The sequence below is a fragment of the Danio rerio genome, chromosome 12 (genome assembly GCF_049306965.1).
Source record: "Danio rerio strain Tuebingen ecotype United States chromosome 12, GRCz12tu, whole genome shotgun sequence".
In the NCBI taxonomy this organism is placed as follows: Eukaryota; Metazoa; Chordata; class Actinopteri; order Cypriniformes; family Danionidae; genus Danio; species Danio rerio.
The window spans coordinates 41,547,486-41,564,814 of NC_133187.1; positions in this window are offsets into that span (position 1 = coordinate 41,547,486).

Consider the following 17,329-nt stretch of genomic DNA (forward strand, 5'->3'; position numbering starts at 1 on the left):
GGTCAATGTACTGGTCTGTTGTGGTAAAGAAGGAGCTGATCTACATTCCAACTCTCAACTAAAGCACAAGATCTTGGATACAAGCAGCCGAAATAAGTTTCCTTTGCAGGGTGGCAGAGCGCTTATGGATAGCGTAAGAAGGTCTGTCACACGAGACGAGCTCGGAGTAGAGCCGCTGCTCCTCCACATTGAGAGAAGTCAGCTGAGGTGGCTCGGGCATCTGTTTCAAATGCCTCCTGGATGCCTAACTAGGGAGGTGTTCCAGGCATGTCTCATCGGGAGGAGGCCTTGATGAAAACCCAGGACACGCTAAAGGGACTATGTCTCTCGGCTGGCCAGGGAACGTCTCGTCCCCAATGAAGCTGGAGGAGGTGTCTGGCGAGAGGGAAGTCTGGGGTTCTCTCCTAAGACTGCTGCACCCACAACCCGACCCAGGAAAAGCAGTAGAAAATGAATGAAAGAATAGCATTTTGGAAATGCACCATTTCCGTCAGTCTAACATGCCTTTGTAGTCGGGAAGCCATGCATAACCATAACAAAACCTATATGTTTTAAATCAAAAATGCACTAGTGCAAATGGTGGCTAAAAGTTTCTTTGTTTCGTACAAATTTAGTACTTACCATAGCAGAGTATTGGTTTTAATTTATTTTACTTCGGCTTAGTCCCTAATTTATCAGAGGTCACCACAGCAGAATGAACAGCCAACTATTCCAGCATATGTTTTACATAGTGAATGCTCCTCCAGCTGAAACCCAGTACTGGGAAACACCCATGTACTCACATTCACACATGCACTACAGCCAATTTAGTCCATCCAATCTACCTATAACGCATGTATTTGAAGTGAGGATGAAACCAGAGCACCTGGACAAAACCTACATGAACATAGGGAGAACATGCAAACTCCACACAGAAACACCAACTGGTCCAGCAAGGACTTGAACCAGAGACCTTCTTGCTGTGAGGAGACAGCAAGACTAGCCTAGCCACTGTGCCACCCTACCGCTTGCAATTCTTCTTTTAACACTATTTCAAAGACTACATCTCTTACAGTAAACCTTAAAAAACGTTCAAGCCTAAAATCAAAGTTTCTGCAATGCGAGATAAAGCAGTGTGATGAAAGCTACCACCACACCAAATAAACACTTTGTTTTTGAATCCCACTGCAGTCCGTCGCACATATATGCCAACATAAATATCTCCTCAAGCAGGTGGTCTGGTTTAAAACAATAAAATCTTCCAGAGATAGCATTACCTCAAGGGCAGCTCCGAGTTAATCCAATAAGAGTAAACTGATATGATCTGGCTCCGCAGCGCTGCAGAACACACACAGAAAACATTAGAGGTCAGAACGCAACATGGAGGGACGGAGCCGCAATCTGGCACATGTCAATCATTATGCCAACCACAGCTGCTCTCTCCACCTCCATTTCAGAGGCCGAATTGAGATCTTCTTTTCTCACCTGATGCCCGGTGTCCCTGGTCAACAAAGATCAGTTGGATAATTGCATTGGAAGACTTACATTAAATTAACCTTTCACAATGCATGGCACATCTGCAAAAAGTCTGATCCAATACTATAAATAAATACGGTCATGTGCTTTCCATATGGTGCATCTATGTTACACTTTTTCCCATCTAACTTTTTCATGTAGCATGTGATGTAGCATTTTGTAAACGTTAAAAGTCTTTCAGAGTCAGAAAAGTCCAATCCTGAACTGACTAAAATGAGTTGTCTAAGCGAGTGTGAAATATGATAGTCTTCATTGACAGTTCATAACCAACTGAGGGTCTACTTTGACCATCAAAGACTGTAGATTGGAGAATTTGGTTTGAGTTGTTGACATATTTAGACGACATTATTTTCTGAACTGCATAAGATAATCCACTTTGAAGTGACCAGGTATGAGCATGCCCTAAGAGAAACATGATAACTGAAACAACCATTGAACACAATGGGAAAAAATAAATAAATAAATAAAAATTTAAAAAAATAAAGAGTTGATGATGCAATGAGTAGCCTATTATGAGAAAATTAAAGTGTCTTTGACCTTTGATGAGTGCAATCCTGCTGTGGTAGACCTTTAAAACGAAACTGGGTAACGTCAAACTGCTTCAAACAATTGGTGTTAACTATAGCCCCTTTCACACATACAGACCTTTCCGGAAAATTACCGGCAATTTTACGGAAAGGTTGTATGTGTGAACAGGTCGTTTTTTAAAAAAAAAACGGTAATATCGTTCTAGCTATTTTCCAGAAAGAGAAGTTGTAACATTACCGGTAATTTGCCGCAATGCTGCACTGTGTGAATGCAGAAGGAAGATTGCTGGAAAGAGCGCGTGCACGTCTAGAACGTGCTGACGTGAGACGTCTGCTTTAACCAATCCGAACAGTCAGACGCATTCACTTCCGCGCGGTTTATGAGAATAAAATTTCCTTTGAATTTTTCCCAGACGCATTTAGCTGCTAGAAAGTTAGTCAGATAACATGTATATGTTCTTCTTAATGCCTTCTGTGTAAATAATCATCGATAAGATGCTTATGATAAGCCGCTGTTTGTTTACCTTCAAGCTTTGCCTATGCCCATGAAACAGCCGTGAACGCCAGCACACACATATTATGAACATCTCGACATGCGAAAGTGATCCTCCATATGTTTTAATCGAAGTTGTTCACAATACTGATCATCCACAGAGTTCGTGATGTAGTCAAGTGTTTACAAATACAAGCGCAGCCGTTTAAAGCTCATTTGTGGTGAATGATGTCAGAATTTACCTTTTTTTTGGAATGGATGTGTGAACGGTCTTTTCTGGAAAAATTCTGTAACGTCCTCGTCTGTGTGAACAGTGCTTTTTTGAATTTACCGGTAAAGTCGTTCCGGAAATTTTCCACATATTTACCGGTATCACTGTGTGAAAGGGGCTTATATCTTACTATATCTTTATTGTAATTTTAATTTATAAAGTTTAACTTATGATTTGGATCACCTGGATTATCTGTCATATTCCCACTGTAATTTGCTTCACTATTTTTATTTATTTATTATTTCTAATCTGCTTATATCAAATGTCATACATACATATACACACACACACACACACATATATATATATATATATATATATACATATATATATATATATATATATATATATATATATATATATATATATATATATATATATATATATACCCTGTGCTTCAAACTATATATATATATATATATATATATATATATATATATATATATATATATATATATATATATATATATATATATATATATATATAAGCTAAAAGGAAACTGAAGCTACAATTCGCGCAACCTCACCAAAATTGGACAATAGAAGATTAGAAAAACGTTGCCTGGTCTGATGAGTCTCAATTTCTGCTGCGACATTCAGATGGTAGGGTCAGAATTTGGCATCAACAACATGAAAGCAGGCTCCATCCTGCCTTGTATCAATGGTTTAGGCCAGTGGTGGTGGTGTAATGGTGTTGGGATTTTTTCTTGGCACACTGTGGGCCCATTAGTACCAATTGAGCATTTGTGTCAATGCCACAACTTACCTGAGTATTAATGCTGATCATGTTCATCCTTTTATGAGCACAGTGTACCCATCTTCAGATGGCTATTTTCAGCAGGATAACACCATGTCATAAAGCGAAATTCATCAGGCTGGTTTATTGACGGCATAATTGTGTATAAAAAATAAAAAAAAACTAAATCAAACATGGAGAGTCTAAAAAACCTTTTTGTATGAGGAACTACTTTCTTCAGCATTGGATTCAAATCATAAGCTGACAGTTAAACAGCCGAGAAAGCATTTTTTAAACTTTAGATCTGTAGTGTCTGCTTTTTGCTGGCTGTATGTGAGCGGAGTAATACACAAAGGGTAAAGAGGCTGTACGGGAGCTGATATTACTTAAATATATCACGGCTACAAGCCAATCACATTCGAGAACCAGACAGAACTGTTGTACAAATAATTATAGTCACCAGCCTTTAGCGCAACTTTTAAAATAGCACAATAGAGGCTCTTTAATCATAATTTTACTATTATTCATGACCCTGTGTATTTATACAGGTGTTTTATGCTGCTTTGCCTTTTATACTACCAAATAAATGCTCTGACTGTATCTAAGGTCAGCTATTTGAACATCATTACTGGCATGTACTATAAATGTGAACAGTCTAACATTCAAATATTTCCCCGAGCATTTTCAGTCCCTTTCTTCAGTTATGAGTTCTAAAGGTTACAGTCCTGCTTTTCTAGTACAAATATTCTAATATTTTACTAGGATCTCAATAAAAAGTGATTCTTCGCAGCATGATTCTTTAAATGCTTTCAAAAAGAACTCATCCTCGGAAGAACCGCTATGGTACGTTGTGTCAAATGCCGACCACAAGGTACCAGCATGAATAGAACTGGAATGATTTACTAGCCTTCTTAGAAACCGGCAAAAAGAAGAAGAAGAAGAAAAAAAACATTTCCATCAACTATGCACAAAAGAGAAAAAAATGCTGCAAATTTAAAGTATGTGAACAATCAGAAGAATGGCAGGAACGTACCTACTGTGCTCAGAACATTCTGTAATGAAATGAAGTCCTTTCTCTTGTTTTCTTTAAAACAATAATTGTCTTCCCGAGGGCATGTTGTCTAAATTATTTGATGTTTTAATATTCCGACTGTAAGACGTGCTGGTGAGGAACGCTTTCAGAAGCTAATGTAATTGCAGGTAGCCATGACTGCACTTTGTGAGATTACGGATGGTGAACTACACAGAAGGATAGACAAGGAGAGAGGTTTATATCCTACAAAAGGAATTAACATAATACATTTAATACACGCAAATGAAAGGCTGAGATTGCGCTGCATGTACATACAAAGGACGAGTCATTTTCATGTTTTTTTAATTCCTCTTGTTGAGATCACATCATGCATTTTGTGCACAGTGCGTTGGATGCATGGTCCTTTGTGGCATGTGGTTATTGCAGTATATCTTTTGAAAATATGTGGGTGGTCGGTAAAAGCCACAAAGTCCTGCCTCATTGACTCTGGGTGTACTGAGACCTGGCTGCTATAGAGATTCTGACAGAAGAGAAGAGAAATGGAAAAAGGCGTAGAAGATAAATGAGAGTTTTGAGGCAGTCTGTTAAACCAGGGTCTTTTCTAGTTTGGAAAGGTGATATTTCAGTACAATTTATAAACAAGTCTAATAAATAAGGACATTTTAAGCAATGGATGAAAAAACAAGACAGTGGATGGATGGACGAAGGGATGGAAAACAACACGATGGACGGATGGATGGATGAATGGATGGAGGGATGGATGGATTGATGGTAGGATGGATGGAAAACAATGCGATGGATGGATGAATGGATGGATGGCAAAACAAGAGATTGGATGGATGAATGCATGGATGGGTGGATGGATGGATGAATTGAAAACAGGACGATGGATGGATGGGTGGATGAAGAGATGGATGGATGGATTGAAAACAGGACGATGGATGGATGGATGGAAAAACAAGAAGATGGATGGACGGATGGATGGATGGAAAAAGCACGACAATAGATTGAAGGATGGAAGAATGGAAAAACAAGACAGTGGATGAATTGATGATAAAAAGACATTAGATGGATAAAAGGATATGAATAAATGGATGGATGGATGGAAAAACAAGACAATGGAGGGATGGATGGATAGATGAATGGATGAATTAAAAAACAGGATGATGGATTGATGGGTGGATGGTTGGAAAAAAAGACAACAGATGGAAGGATGGATGAATTGATGATACCAGGATGTTAGATGGATGGATGGGAAAATTAGACCGTGGATGGATGGAAAGGATGGAAAACCAGGATGTGGATAGATGGATGGATGAATGGAGGATGCATGATGGATGGATGAATGAAAAACAAAATGGATGGATGCATGGATAGATGGATGGATGGATGGATGGATAACAGGACATTGGATGGATGGATGGATGGATGGATGGATGGAGAGATATACGAATGGAGGGATGGATGAAAAACAACGATGGGATGGATGGATGGATGGAAAAACAGTACAGTGGGTGAATGAATGGATGGATGGAAAATAAGACGATGGATGAACAAGCACCATTGATGAGTGAATACAGATGGAAAACAGGGTGATGAATAAATGGATGTATGGAAAAACTAGACAATGGATGGATGGATGAATTAAAGGATGGATGGATTTATGGACAGAAAGACAAAAAACAAGGATGGATGGAAAACAGGATGATGGATAAATGGATGGATGGAAAAACTAGACAAAGGATGGATGGATGGATGGATGGATGGATGGATGGATGGATGGATGGATGGATGGAAAAACAAGCCAATGGATAGATGGATGCAAAGAAAAGTCAAGTCAAGTGCTGGATTGGATGGGTAGAAAAGCAGGACAATGGATAAATAGATGGAAAGCAAATGTATATAAATTGTCCAAACAAAACGCTGACAAGCATAAACAAACAAATTAGCAATCAGGCAAGAAAACAATCATGCAAGTAAATGAAAAAGAAATGCATTGAAAGAAAAAAAAAATTGTGAATTGGTAATTCAACACTAATATTTTATTTAAAATATTTTACTATAACTGCATTTTTATAACAGCTATGCCTTATTTTTATGTTTCTAAATGACAATACAGCCACTCACATGCATATATATATTTGTTTAAATAAAAACGACAACAAAAAAGATAATTGTCATACTAAGTGTTGTATGAAGATACAATATACATTTTTTTATTAAATTAAGTAATAATTCATTTTTAATTAGTACATTTAAAACACACAAATCATATAATAACAAAACATCTATCAACATTTTTTTTTCGTACACACAAAAATCGTTCTTTTACAGAACGGCTCAAATTCAAGCATCTGTTACAACACTATAGTCAGAAATCATTGCAAAAAAAGTAAGCTGCAGCCAGGTCTGTTCACAGTGATTATAATGAACTCTGTCAGCTGTAGAGTTGAGAAGGAGGTAAATAAAAACCAAAAAATATATATTTAAAAAAATACAAGCATAAATGTTGAGGAAAAAAAAAATAGTACTGGCACGAGAACTTACGAGGAGAGCTCAGCTGCAGGCTGGAGACAGGCAGTGACTTGGCCACCGCCGCAGACCCACCAGCTGGAGGGCATTTTGGATAAGGGTCAAAATACATGATGAAAGTTATCCTGAATCTGATGACATCTACCCTCGGCCACAGGCAACACACAGTGAAACCAATGGCTAAAACAGGCAATAAAGATACACATGGATTTGATGGTTAATGAGGACAACACATATTTAAAATAGCGTGCAATACAGTATAGTAAAACTCATAGATAGTGTAGTGTTGTCAAGACAACTTGCATCAAGTCAGTGCTTACATTTCAAAAATTTTGTAGGGGTGTGTGATATTTATCATCTACAATAACATCATACTGTAGTTGTAGTTTTATCAATGTACAGGCTGACAGAATAAATTAATTCAGATTTATTTCATACATTAAATACACCTAATCAAAGTATAAAGAAATTTGATGATGCAAATAATAGTAACAATTATCTATTCTATCTATCTTAAAATTGACCCTTCTAAAGTAAAGACATTTTTATATTTCAGTTAAGATTACTGAACTAATATTTACTTGTGTAACTATTATTTTTGATAACTGCTAAGCATCTGCATTGCCTCGAGTCATAAAAGAAGAAAGAAAAAACTGACAGAAATAGGTATTTCAGCGAAGTGGATCAAAGCTAAGACCCAAAGTTTCTGACAATTTTGGGAAACTGCATTTGTAGTGTTACCCCGGAAGATTTTAATTGGGTTGAGGTCAGTGGAGTGAGCTGGCTACTCAAAATCATTGTATTGGTGAAACACTCATTTCATGTTTTCTTCACCATAGGGTTAAATAATTCATTCATTCATTTTCTTTTCGGCTTTATTGATCTGGGATCGCCACAGCTGAATGAACCAACATTTTTTTTTTTTCCAGCATATGTTTTTTACGCAGCGGATGCCCTTCTAGCTGGAACCCATCACTAGGAAACATCCACACACACTAACACACTACGGACAATTTAGCTTATCCAACTCACCTGTAGCAGATGTCTTTGGACTGTGTGGGAAACTGGAGCACCCACATGCAAACTCAACACAGAAACACAAGCTGACCCAGCCAAGCCTTGAACCAGCGAACTTCTTGCTGTGGGGCAATTGTGCTACCCACTGTGCCACCGTGCAGCTTGGTTAAATAATTTCTTGGTTAAATTAAACAAATCCATGATACCTCGTAAAAAAAAAAAAAAAAAAAAAAAAAATATATATATATATATATATATATATATATATATATATATATATATATATATATATATATATATATATATATATATATATATATATATATATATATATATAGGTCCAATGGCAAAGTATGCCAAAAAAATAAATAAAGAAATAAAACTAAATAAATGAATAAAACATTAAAAAAAATAAATAAATAAAAAAAACATCCCCATACCCTAATTTTACAGGTGGAAAAAGATAAGACACTGAAAGAAATAGGATTTCAGCAAAGTAAATTAAAAGCATGGTTTCTGTCATTTTTGGGTTTTGCTTCAGAAACTGCCTTTTATTATCACCCAACACATATTCAATTGGGTGTAGGTCAGTGCATTGAGCTGGCCACTCCATTACCTCACTCGTTTTCGCCTGAAAGCAAAATCATTGTCTTGGTGAAACACTTATTTGAGGGGGCATTTCTTCTTCAGCATAGGGTTAAAAAAAAAATCTTAGTTAATTCAAACTGATCCATGATACCTCGTTAAAAAAATAAGCCAAAGTATGCTGAATAAAAAAAAAAAAAAAAAAAACACCCCTTACCCTAATTTTACATATTTTCAAATTTTCAAATCTCCACACAGAAATGCCAGCTGACCCAGCCAGAGCCTAGAACCAGAGACCTTCTTACTGTGGGGCAATTGTGCTGCCCACTGCGCCACTGTGCTGCTGGGTTAAATAATTACTTTGTTAAATAAAACAAATTCATGCTACCTTGTAAAAAAAAAAATAAAAAAATAAAAATAATAATAATACAAAATGGGGTACAATTCCAAAGTATGCAAAAACCTAACCCCATACCCTAATTTTACAGGTGGAAAAAATTTTACTAAAATAGGTATTTCAAGTAAATTAAAAGCATGGTTTCTGACAATTTTGGGAATTGCTTCAAAAACTGCCTTTGTAATGTCACTCCAGAAGGTTTTAATTGGGTAAAGTTCAGAGAAGTGAGCTGGCCACTCCATTCCCTCACTCATTTTTGCCTAAAACCAAAATTATTGTCTTGGTGAAACACTCATTTCAGGGGCATTACTTCTTTGGCATAGGGTTAAAACAATTTCTTAGTTAAATCAACATGATGATTCCTCATAAAAAAAAGGCAAGTACGTAATGATATCATGTCAATATGGACCAAAATTTCTGAGGAATATTTCCAGTGCAAAGGATTAAGCCAAAAGTAAGGTCCAACCTGATACTAGTAAGGTAAGCCTAATAAAGTGGCCAGTGAGTGTATGTTTGAGAGTGTTTTTAAAAAATCTATGCTCCAATGAGCCAGTGTTGCAATGTATACACATACGTTAATTGCAAAAAACATATATTTAATATAGCAAAATCAAACCTATAACTACTGATAAGCACCATAATTAGTGCAGAAATCTTTTTAGGGTGAACAATAATTTGCTCAAAATTGGATTACTCATCATGCGAAAATGCATCACGAATGCTCATGTTTAGAAATATCTGGCAACGCTGAATATAAGTGTGAGGTTACCCTGAACTGTAAATTAATGAAATGTGGAGTGTCGACGAAAGCCATATTTAAAACTGTGAGAAAATATTCAGAAAGCGTTCATTCATGCTTTTGTGTCTATGTGGTCCCTATGAACTGTCACTGTATAGAAAGGGCTTTTTTATGTAGCACAGGGGGGGGGGGGGGGGGGATAAGAAGAAGAGAAAACTGAATTCGGGTGCTGGAACATGAGAGTGAGTAAATAATGACAGGATTTTCATTTTGAAGTGAACTATTCCTTGAAGTACCAGCTCAAAATTGCTTTCTCTTTTACCCCAATTTTTTTTCAAGGACCAAATGCGTCAGCAAGTCAGAGTGTTCCGTCTCCTCTTCCACTTCCTGGCTTTTTGGTCTCGTCAGTCATTGTTTCCCATTGGTATGCGGCAGTTTGGTTGCCCAAATAGGTCAGCCACTTTAATTTCCCCTCACTCTCCTGTGTCTGTCCGATCGCAGTGTCATCGCTCTTTAGAGGAGAGAGCGAGCTCGCCGTCCCAGCGTCATCAGAAAATGCACCCATTTTGAGTCTTGTTTATCTTTCGGATAGGTGTACCAGACATTACTGCACAGACAATGCTAGTCTCATTACTACAAATATTTATTTATTTAGCAGTTCAAGATTTTTGTATTTATATCTCAATTCAAAATTTGTCTGTTTGATTGTTCTTTTACATTTGCATTTTTACAGCAGAAGTGTTGTCACAGTAAAAAAAAAAAATGTATATAATAAAGTAAATGATAATAATGTGCCAATTCGGTACAAAAACAAGTAACATTTAAAGGTTTTCTGTACCACTGTTACCATCACTAAAACTATTTTAATATAGTTTTTTTTATTTTTTTTATTAAAAAACCTTGAAACTATGATTTATTCAAACACACTAGAAATCTTGAATTCAGAGAAACTGAAAAAAAACTTCAAACTATTTCTTATTTTTTATATATGTAAAATTAGGGGATGGGCATGTTCTGCGTACTTTGGCATTGGGCCTATTTATCTTTTATGAGGAATCATAGGTCAGTTTGATTTAACTAAGAGATTATTTGAACTCTATGCCGTAGAAATCATGCCCCTGAAATGGGTGTTTTATCAAGGTAATGATTTTGGTTTCAGGCAAATATAAGTGAGGTAATGGGCTGGCCAGCTCAATGTACTGATCTCAACCCAAATGAAAACTTCTAAGGTGACAATACAAGGCAGTTTCTGAAGGAAAACCCCAAATTGTCGTAAACCATGTTTTTAATTTACTTTGCTGAAATACCTATTTCTGTCAGTTTCTTTTTTTTTTTCACCTGTAAAATTAGGGTATGTTTTTTTTTTGTGTGTGTACTTTGGCATCGGGCCTATTTTATTTTATTATTTATTTAAATATTATTATTATTATTATTATTATTAATTTATTTTTTTTACCAGGAATCATAGATTAGGTTGTTTTAACTAAGAAATTATTTTAACCCTATGCCAAATAAGTAATGCCCCTGAAATGAGTGTTTCACCAAGACAATAATTTTGGTTTCAGGCAAAAATAAGTGAGGGAATGGATTGGCCAGCTCACTTCTTTAATCTTAACCCAATTGAAAACTTCTGGGGTGATACTACAAAAGCAGTTTCTGAAGCAATTCCCAAAATTTTCAGAAGCCATGCTTTTAATTTACTTTGCTGAAATACCTATTTCTGTTAATGTCCTTTTTTTTTCCACCTGTAGAATTAGGGTATGGGGTTGGTTTTTTGCATTTTTTGGCATTGGGCCTATTTTTTGTATTTTTTTTTACAAGGTATCATGGATCTGTTTGATTTTACCAAGTAATTATTTAACCCAGCTGCACAGTGGCTAGCACAATTGCCCCACAGCAAGACGGTCGCTGGTTCGAAGCTCAGCTGGGTCAGCTGGTGTTTCTGTGTGGAGATGTGTCCGCTGCGCATCCATGATGGGAATCTCCAGTTCCACCGCATCCCAAATGTGCTATATTGGATTGAGATCTTGTGACTGTGAAGGCCATTTGAGTACAGTGAACTCATTGTCATGTTCAAGAAACCAGTCTGAGTTGATTGATGCTTTATGACATGGCGCGTTATCCTGCTGGAAGTATTGATCAGAGGATGGGTAGACTGTGGTCATAAAGAGATGGAGATGGTCAGCAACAATACTCAGGTAGGCTGTGGCATTGACATGATGCTCAATTGGTACAAATGGGCTCAAAGTGTGCCAACTACACCATTACACCCCGACCTGAATTGTTGATACAAGGCAGGATGGATCTTGCGGTAATGTTGCTGATGTCAAGCTCTGATGCTGACCCTACTTAGATGACAGGAGTGGCACCTGGTGTGGTCTTCTGTTGCTGTAGCCCATCCGCCTCAAGGTTGGACGTGTTGTGCGTTTAGAGATGCTCCTCTGCATACCTCAGCTGTACCTGCAGCACATTTTTTATGTGTTTAGATTGTGAGGATTTGCAACACGTATGCTGTCAAACTGCTGTGGGATTTTTCTTAATATGATTCTTTGATTGCAGCATGTCAAGCTATCTCGGCCACCGTAAGACATCCCTATAGTGGGTTTGTCAATCTGAAACATCTAAAGAAGTGTATTCTGGGCATTGTGTTTCACATTTTGCAGTGATGTAGGCTGAGTCGTGTTTGTCCAATGAGCTTGGCCTGCAATTTTCTGTATGAATACTACTTTTCTCAGTGTCTTATAAAAAAAAATTCCATTTCAGATGATTTCCAAGGTGATTTACAAAGCTACTAATGGGGTTTGTCAGGTGGTCCAAAAGACACACCCCTCATTGACAAGGGTTCAGAATTTGTCTCATACATAAGCTAATTTGTGAAATTACAAATTGTGAAAATAACCCATCGAAAAAGGTTGTTGTGACCACAGCTAATTTGTTTTGGCCAATGCAATCAATTATATTATGTCTTGATGAGTCCAACATCCAGCTGTACAAAAAAAAAAAAAAAAAAAACATACAATATGACATAAGTGACATCATCTTTCACTACTGTATTGTTTTTAAATAAGAAAAAAAAAAAAACTTTTATTCTAAAACTTGAGCCTTTTTCTGATCAATATAATGACCTTTTCAAATGATCAATAAAAAAGTGTGAAGCACAAAAAAAGCCCAAAATATAATTAATTTGAATACCAATTTGGCTATTGTTGTTGTTTTTGTAATGTACTTTTTTTTTTTTTTTTTTTTTACAATATTGAAGCTTTACATTATTGTTAATAATATATTATTATGTTTTATTTGTATGATTCAAATGGCCAAATTCTGACTAAGGAAAGTTGGATGTGCTGGCCAGTTTGTTATTTGTCTAATAAATAAAAATAGGCTACAGTCTTTCACTTCAAAACTTAGATTACTTTTTTCTCTAATTATATATGTATTTGTATTTTAAAAATTAGTATTTATTTATATTAGTTTATTCTAAATCTTTTGGAAATACGTTTGGTACATCAAAAAGCATGGGTATGATGACCACCCGCTAAGCTAGTCCAGTAGTGCTTAAAAAATAGTGCTTAAAATGTCACTAAAATGCAGTATTTAAATCTCATAATTAAATAAAAAATAAGTTGAATAGCTGCAAAAAGGTCTTTTTGAGAAAAAAAGAACCACCTATTTTACCAGGCTAGCTACAGGCCTGAGTTTACTGTTATTTGTGCCATTACTGAATGCCTAAAACATGGCATAACCTATTTTGTGCCTCCATTAATAGGTTACATACACCTGATTATCATTGGCTCTGCTTTTTTGAAACACACAGCAATTTGCACTTGTTTATAAGCTGCATTGTCAGTATAAAAATTTACTTATTTGTATAACTTTAATACAGAATAAACAAAGTGAGACTAACACTTTTCTGAAAACCGCACATGCTGAAAACTTAAAACGCATTAAATGCTTCAGTAAATACAGCCCTGTGAGCATTGCACAAGTTTCCCATTTAAACAAATGTATAATCCTTTACATATTAATTAGCAATCAAACCAACAGATGAATCCGACGCTTGAGTTGTTTCATTTAAAAAGCACTGTTGCATTCTTTGGCTGGCTTTCTATGCTTTGCCGAGGCGTACCAGAAAAAAGAAAAGAAAAAATAATCAACAACGGACTAGTAAATCCTCTATGGTAACAGCAAATAACCAAAGCAAAAGCATAGCTGCCATAAATTACCTCCAAGTGTGGTGTGGCCATGCACCAGAGGGATGCTGAACAACTGGTGTCCAGGTGCCATGGAAACAACTTGGAAATGAATATACTGACACTGTGAGGCTGGCACAAGACATCAGGAAACGTTCCTTCCACCTCCCCTCGGCTCGCTTGTAAACATGGACACAACACATCATGCAAATTACTGGGCTCGACTACTACCCAAAAGATCTCAAATGGGCCAAGAACATCACATCTGTTACTGCGAACGAACACTTGCACAGACCTCCTGCACCATTGCCACAAAACCAATTTTTATACACAGTTTTTAAACACTGAGCCATTTCCCATTGAGCATAGTCTGGTTTCAGACTATAATTTGTGGTGCAGTGATGAAAAATTAAAGCCCTGCACTGTCTGTACTCACTAGGACTCATTATTTAGCAGCTCATGATGCAAAACCATTCATACTTATGATTTGAAATGCAGACGAAAAACCAACAAAATTCAGCACATTTCATTCTAAAATAAATATACACTCACTGGCCACTTTATTAGGTACATCTGTCCAACTGCTTGTTAACGCAAACTTCTAATCAGCCAATCACATGGCAGCAACTCAATGCATTTAGTATACATGGTCAAGACAATCTGCTGCAGTTCAAACCAAGCATCAGAATGGGGAAGAAAGGTGATTACAGTAACTTTGATCGTGGCATGGTTGTTGGTGCCAGACGGGCTGGTCTGAGTATTTCAGAAACTGCTGATCTACTGGGACTTTTACGCACAACCATCTCTAGGGCTTACAGAGAATGGTCTGACAAAGAAAATATGCAGTGAGCGGCAGTTCTGTGAGTGCAAAAGCCTTGTTGATGCCAGAGGGCAGAGGAGAATGGCCAGACTGGCTCCAGCTGATAGAAAGGCAACAGCGACTCAAATAAACACTTGATACAACCGAGGTATACAGAAGAGCATCTCTGAATGCACCACACGTAGAACCTTGAGGCGGATGGGCTACAGCAGCAGAAGACTGGCCAAAAATGGACAATTGAAGATTGAAAAAATGCTGCCTGGTTTGAGGAATCTTGATTTCTGATGCGACATTCGGATGGTAGGGTCAGCATGGTGTCATCAACATGAAAGCATGAATCCATCTTGCCTTGTATCAACGGTTCAGGCTGGTGGTGGTGGCTTAATGACGTGTAAGACATTTTTTTGGCACTTTGGGCCCATTAGTACCAATTGAGCATAGTGTCAACTCCACAGCCAATCCGAGTACTGTTGCTGACCATGTCCATCTCTTTATGACCACAGTGTACCCATCTTCTGATAGCTACTACCAGCAGGATAACGCGCCATGCCATAAAACGGTTATCATCATCTCAGACTGGTTTCTTGAACATGACAATGAGTTCACTGTACTCAAATGGCCTCCCCAGTCACCAGATCTCAACCCAATAGAGCAACATGTGCAGCTGACAAATCTGCAGTAACTGGGGGATGCTATCATGTCAATATGGGCCAAAAACTGGAATATTTCCAGTACTTTGTTTAATCTATGCCACCAAGGATTAAGGCAGTTCTGAATGCAAAAGGGTGTCCAACCCAGTACTAGTAAGGTGTACCTAATAAAGTGGCCAGTGAGTGTGTGCCATATAACAAAGATAGCATTTCCACAAATAAAGCAGTTATCAGAAAGCAAACTACATATACCGTAGACAGTACCATATTACATTTCCACCACAAATACAATCATGTGGCCAAAAGAAACGTTTTGATATTGAAATGTTGTAAATCCTTACCTCTTTGTAATCTTATTCTCCAATATGCTGTACAAAGACTACAATTAATTCAAACTTCTTTCATTTTCATTTAATCTATATCTATATGTCTATTCTGTAGAGATATGAAACAAGACCTGATATAAGAAAGTAAATAAACTTTAATTCATATGTGCCTCTGTGTATTTGTTTTTACGCAATAACACTCAATTTCAAAGAAATGTTAAATCTTTCCAAGACTTGCGTTATGTTCTGCAGTCCCACTGTGTACTTTATGAATAAATGTATGTTTTGTTGACTGAACATGCTCAGGAAATGTCGATATTAAGACCCATATTAGAGGTGGTCAACATTTTTAACTTCAATTCAAACAGAAAAATAAAAGCAGACACCACTGACTTTAAAAGCGCAACAACAGCTCGAGGTAAAACAGTATGCAAATGATTTACAAAATGGTCCAACACAAACAATATTGTTAAAAGCAAAACAATAAAACTCCATCTCTAAAGCTATTAGTATGTCAAACCCACCAACAACGCGGAGGGCAGAGGACAAAATCCCCCCAGTCGAACTGTCAGGTTTATTTTAGCTGCACATACAATTTACCTTGTGCATAATAAAAATGGCCTTATCGGCTCTGTTCCATTTGCCAAGGAAGTTATTCAAATTCTGTATTAACATACCACTGCAAAGTGAAATTGATGGAACATGTCCGAATCTGCGCATGACATCTACCAATATATAGATCAACAGCCCAGTCAAAACAGCTTCCTTCATTAAACAGGTGATACAAAACTCCATCAGCAGCTAATATTCACTGGCAGTTGGCTGAGATTGGATTTTTACATTAGTGTCAAAATTCATTCTCAACTCCCTGTGGAGGAAGCGCTCAATTTTAAGATTGGACTATAGGCTTTGGGACTGAGAAATTATGTATGTATAATTTATATATATATATATATATATATATATATATATATATATATATATATATATATATATATATATATATATATATATATATATAAAGTGACAAGTGACATATTACAGTGTTGTGATGTAAATGACACTGATACTGTGCAACAGCTATATTTTGTATAAAACATTATATTTATAATAGTCTCACATGAATAACTTCAAAATATTTTAACTATTTCACCAGTGCTTAATTAAGATACTTTAATAGTTACTATATAAATAATATTTTAAAATATTATTTTCATTGCTGAAATTTAAAACTCTGGGTGTGCGAAAAGTTGAAAACAGTGATTTAGACACCTAAAAGGAGCTTGAATAATAAAAAATATATATGATAGAAAGCTAGTACATTTTTTGTAAGTAGGTTTTATTGTTAGTTTGACAAAGAAAGAGGAATTTGAACAATATTATATATAATTTTGGATATATGATCAAAGGACATAAAAGTGCCCGTAGTTGAAGAATTGCCCATATATATAAATATATACACACACACACACACACATATATATATATATATATATAT